We start from the raw sequence: 6,000 nt of genomic DNA on the forward strand, positions 1-6,000 counted from the left end.
CAGAATAGATTACAAAACCATCATTCAAAAAGACACATGTACCCCAATGCTCACTGCAGCACTATTTACAACAGCCAGGACATGGAAGCAACCTAAATGTCCATTGACATATGAACAGATAAAGAAGATGTGATACATATATACAACGGAATATTAGTCATATAAAGGAACAAAGTTGGGTCATTTGTAAAGATGTAGATGAACCTAGAGTCTGTCATACAGTGTTCTCATTCTGACAACTCAGAAAGAGAACAAATATTGTATATTAACACATGTATGTGGAATCTAGAAAAATGATACAGATGAACTTATTAGCCTGGCAGGAATAGACACAGAACATAGGAAACAGACATATGGACACACAGAGGGGAAGAGGAGGGTGGGATGAATTAAAAGAGTAGCCTATATATATATATAGTATGTATATATATACACACACACACACACGCACTACAGGTATCAATAGCGAGTGGGACGCTATTATACAGCACAGAAAGCTCAGCAATGATCTAGATAGATGGGAGGTCTAAGAGGGAGGAGATATATGTATAATATCTGATTCACTTTGTTGTACAACAGAAACTAACACAACATTGTAAAGCTATTACACTCCCATTTTTATAAATTACATTTTTATTTTAGAATAGTTTTAGGTCTATGAAAAAGCTGCAAAGATAATACAAAGACTTCCAATATCTCCCTCACCCCACTTCCCCTAATGTTAAGATCTTGTATTACTATAGTACGTTTGTCATAACTAGTGAGCCAATACTGATACATGGATATTAACCTTAGTCCATTCTTTTTTTAATGAAAAAAAAAATTTTTTTAAATTTTACTTTACAATACTGTATTGGTTTTGCCATACATTGACATGAATTCGCCACGGGTGTACATTGAGTTCCCAATCCTGAACTCCCCTCCCACCTCCCTCCCCATATCATCTCTCTGGGTCATCCCAGTGCACTAGCCCCAAGCATCCTGTATCCTGTATTGAACCTAGACTGGCGATTCCTTTCTTACATGATAGTATACATGTTTTAATGCCATTTTATACACAGAATTCACAGAATCTTGGAAGGCCATTTATGAGTACATCCATAGATCCAGGTTAAGAACCAGAGACAAAGTAGAAATTTTCTCTTCCCTTTGACCCTCTTCCATAATTTTACCTCTAACTCACAAGAATCAACTAAATTATTCACAATGAATTCTCTTGTATAGCCTTTAAAAAAAGTTTCATAGTACTTACATAAGCAGTTTTCAAAAAAAAATTGACAGCATTCTGAAATACAGCATGTGACTAATGATATCAATGAATTATAGTGCCTTAGTTTCTAAAATGACTTCACCTATTATAAAAATTAATATTTTACCCCCTTTTACATTTAAGGAAATAGGCTCAGAAAATAACCTGCCGTGGGCACACAGCCAACAAATTAAGAGCTGGTATTCTAACCTAGAACTGTCTAGTTCCAGCTCATTATTACATTTTGATGCTTTCACAAAAGGCTTTCAAACAAAGAAAACAGATCAAAAAAAAAAAAAAAAGCCTAATGGGTCACATTTCAGTATAGTTATATCCTGAATATTGACATCAGTTTTTAAAAAAAGTATACTTTAACTATGCTGGGTCTCAGTTGCAATATGTGGTATCTTTAAAGGCAACATTGGAACTCTCCGTTGCAGCATGTGGGATCTAATTCCCTGACCAGGGATCAATCCTGGGCTCCCTGCCTTGGGAGCACAGAGTCCTGGCCATTGGACTACCAGGGAAATCCCCAAATGTCTTATTCTAAATGTTCCATCTCTTCTTCCTTCATCAGTTAACATAAAACATGTTTTTCAGAATAGTGAAGAAATGGTCAAGCTAATGAGTTTTAGGACTGAAAGACATGACATTTTGTTAATTCTATGAAGTATTTCTTTTTCCTCATCACTTTAGTTCTTAATATATAAAAATAATTAACCTTTGTTGAAAATTCAAATATAAAAAACCAGTTTAGATATCCAATGTTTTAAAATATAAAATTCTTGAAATTAATTTTTAGGACATTCAAAATAGCCCCTTTAATCTTTTCAAAATGACAAAACCCATTTTCAGTTCTCTACATTTCTTAAGAGTTCTTGATTTTTTGAAAAAAGGTCATTTGTCTAAATCCACGGAATATACGATAGACAGCAAGTGAACCTTGATGTAAACTCTGGACTTTGGGTAATGGTATATCAATGCAGGTTACTGACTGTAACAAATTTACCTTTTTGTTGTAGGGATTTTGATAGTGGGGGAGACTGTGCTTACACCGGGCAAGGCAGGAGCATGAGGGCAGAGGGTATATGAGAAATCTCTGTTCCTCCCACTTAAATTTGCTATGAACCTAAAATTGCTCTAAATATAAACTACTTTGATAAAGGATACGGGGTCTAATATATCTACCTCACTTTCTTCTTAACAAGTGAGGAAATAGTGTTTTTAAAAATTATCCTCAGTGGCTGTGAATTAAATTTCCTGCCAGGAAACAATGTGCAATTATTACAGAATATATTACCATCTTAGAAAATAATACTAATCTTATCAAATGTTAAAAGAATTAGCAGCTTTATAAAGAATCTAGAAAAATGATACTGATGATCCTATTTATAGGGCAGGAAGAGAGACACAGACATAGAGAAAAGACTTGTGGACAGAGGTGGGGAAGAATGGGGCGGGATGAATTAAAAACAGCACTGACAAATACACACTATCATGTGTAAATAGCTAGCTAGTGGGAAGCTGCTTTATAGCACAGGAAACAGCTAAATGCTCTGTGATGACCTAGAGGAGTGGGAGGCAGGCGATATATGCTACTTACAGCTGATTTCACACTGTTGTACAGCAGAAACCAGCATAACACTGTAAAGCAATTATTGTTTTTTAATCAGTAAGTCGTGTCAGACTCTTTTGTGACCCCAGGAAGCCCACCAGGCTCCTCTGTCCATGGGATTTCCCAGGGAAGAATACTGAAGTGGGTTGCCACTTCCTTCTCGAGAGATCTTTCCCCACCCAGGGATGGAACCCACGCCTTGCAGGCAGATTCTTTATCAATGAGACGCCAGGAAGGCCCCAAAGCAATTATAATCCAATTAAAAATAAATGTTTTTTAAAAGATTTTTAAAAGTATTGGCAGCTTTAAATGTTAATATGAAGTTAAATGCAATAGCTGAGTATGGTATCCTAAAATTTCTTTTGATATTTATGTTCATACTCTCTGTATCTTAAAGGCGATATATACAGTGACTAAAAGTCTGAAGTAGGTCATGGGAGGAGTGACAAAAGAATGGGTGCTCGTAGGGAGGAGGAGGAAAAGCTGCAGCCAATGAAATAACCCACCGCTTAGCTGAAGTCCTCTGCTTACCCAAGACTACCCTCTGACAGGATCAACACTGGAGGGAGACGGAGGAAAGAAATCTCCTCGGTCTACGAGAATGAAAAACACCAACAGTCCAACAATTAATTAACTTCACCGGGATGGGGGGAGAGGGGGAATGCAAAGAAATAAAAAGCTCAACCAGCAGATAAAACACCTGTGTCAACCTAGCTTCTTGCAAGAACATTTTCCCAAAGAATCCTCCCGAAACAGTATAAGCATAAGCTAAAAGGGCCAAGCATAGTTACGGTATTAATACAGATGGAAAAGAATCCTGACAAAAAAGTTCTATAGCCTACTTAAAATCACCCGATCCAACACTGCCAGGTGGGAAAACATTAAAAAAAAAAAAAAAACCCAAACGCTAGGACTGTCAAATCCAGTCAAGGACCAGCCCCGGGCTAGAAAGCGCGAAGGATGTAGATAAATCGCTTCTCGCAGGCAAACCAGCAGGCTAACGAAGCCCAGAAGTGCGTGAAAAGGAGGAAAGAGTAGGCTTCCCGGGCTGTAAAACAACTCCACTGAGCAGAGGCGTGTTTTGAAAGAGAGTGCAGTTTCTGCTCTCAAACTCCGGGGCACTCTTCGGGGGCCCCCCCCGCCCCCCGCCGAGTCTCCGCCTAAGGCGAGCTGCAAGCCCCCAGCACCCGCCAGCCAGACCCCCGGGGCCATACGTCTCGCCGGCAGGCCAGTCCCGGAGGGCAGACTAACCCTCCGGACGGACGGCCAGCACGTCCCCAGGGCCAGCATCCCGGACGGCGGCTGACCCCGATACCCGCGCCCGCCTCCTCGACCCTCGCGGGCGGCGCGTCCCTCACCCCGGGGCCCCAGCCCGCCGGCCCGCCCCGCCCCCACATGCCGCCCTCGCCCGGACCCCGCGAAGCACCTGCCCGCCTCTCTCTTCTTCGAAAGAGCCTGAGGAACGAGCCAGGCTGAGGGAGCCGGAGACCGGGGTTCCCTTCGAGGAACGCGACTACTCCCCACCCCGCGCCTTGCCTCTCGCCACAAACGGGGGAGGGGGCGACAGAAACCGCGCGGCTGAAGGGGCCCAAACCCTCCCGGCAGGGGAGTTTGGTTCCTGCGTGCAGCACTCGGGGAGTTTCTCCGCCACAGGCGCGAGCCCGGGCGGCGCTACGATTTGGGCTTGGAGCTGAGGTGACGGAGGACTTCGCACGAGCGGACAGCACCGCACAAAGGAAAGAGGGAGTTGGGGGGGGCGGGGGGCGAGAGCCCGGTTACCTCAGTCCTCGGCTGGTTCCCTCCGCTCGGTTCCCCGCCCCCGCCCCCGGCCTCGCCAAGGATGCAGCCGCGCTGCCAGGTTCCTGCAGCCCCGGACGGCGCCGCTCCGGCCCCGCGCGAGAACCCGACGGACGCGCGCCCCTGTGCGCGGCCTCGCCGAGCCCAGCCGGCGCCGGGCGTCCTCTCGTCCGCGCCTGCGCACAGCCCTCTGGGTAGTGTGGTTTCCAATTACCTCCGCCCGGGGGACCGCCCCCACCCCGCGTGCTCTCCGAGCCCGGCTCGGGGGCGGACTGCGGGTGTTTTCACCCAGCTAGGGAGTATTGTCCTTCCTGATGCTGGGGACAGCTGGCGGGACCTGGCTGGCGTCCTCAAAACACAGGTTCAGATAGGCCACCGCATGGTTAACCTCCGAAGTTATCCGTTTCTTCTCTTTTGTGGCTGTACCGTAAGTCTCGTCTCGCTAATGGTGAAGGTTCTTAGGGTTTCTGTCCTTTAAAGAAGGAAAAAAGCGTCTACTTTTGTTCTTGGCAATTTCTCCACAGGCTCTGCAAAAGAGGTATATTGATACAAAACATCTGGTGTTTATATAACTACTTACCCATAGTTTGTAAGACCAAGGAAGCAGTTGGTCGACCTGAGCACTCACTGCTAAAAACCATTGCAAGTGAAAATGATGTTGAAATCAACTAATTTTTCTATAAAGTCAGTGAAATGTTGGAGGGGATAGATGAGCAAGCAAAGAAAGAAAATTTGAAGGCCAAAATCTTTTGTTAGAGCAAGCTCTAGCTTTCACAACCCTAGGAATCTATTTCAGAATAAATTCAATCCTGGTACATTTATAAATATTAATACATAGGTTTCGATTGATTTAGCTAGAAGAGAGCCTTTAGGAAAAAAATTGCGTCTTATGTAAAAACCCCAAGGTAAGCCCAACTATGTGAAATTTCAATTCTAGGGGGGAAAAATCACTTTTACATTTTAAAATAGCAGAAATAGAAATAAATCTTAGTACCTCAGAATATTTCTCTTCAGGACATCATGTTTTGAAAATTTAATATGAACGAACTAAGAAAAGTGGAGCAAGACCAGTTTTAGTGTGCACGTACACACAAAAATTGTAAAATTTGTGTGGAAGTATGATGTAGTACTGTGTATTTAATAAGGCCATATTCTAATAGAATTTATTTATAATTTGAACTTTTAAATTGCATGTTCAGTGTCCCGTAAAAAATGCTTATAGAACTGCTCTTTTTTTCTCTACTAATAGACATATAAAAAACTGCTTGTACTTACTAACTACATCAAAGAAATCTATACAGTATTTCAATATAGTTTCCATTTATTTTTTCAAGAATAT

At 42.9% G+C, this 6,000-nt stretch overlaps 1 protein-coding gene across 1 annotated transcript in view; it reads right to left on the reverse strand.

Moving 5' to 3' along the window:
* KLHL8 (kelch like family member 8) overlaps nt 1–4,801 on the reverse strand; it is a 56,211-nt gene extending 51,410 nt beyond the window's left edge. The window contains exon 1 of the mRNA XM_040237291.1: nt 4,644–4,801. The gene's annotated coding sequence lies outside the window, so the exon portion shown is untranslated. The remainder of the gene's footprint in view (nt 1–4,643) is intronic.
* Nucleotides 4,802–6,000: the final 1,199 nt, after the last annotated feature.

This window comes from Oryx dammah, unplaced genomic scaffold, assembly GCF_014754425.2.
Source record: "Oryx dammah isolate SB20612 unplaced genomic scaffold, SCBI_Odam_1.1 HiC_scaffold_3, whole genome shotgun sequence".
NCBI classification, from domain to species: domain Eukaryota; kingdom Metazoa; phylum Chordata; class Mammalia; order Artiodactyla; family Bovidae; genus Oryx; species Oryx dammah.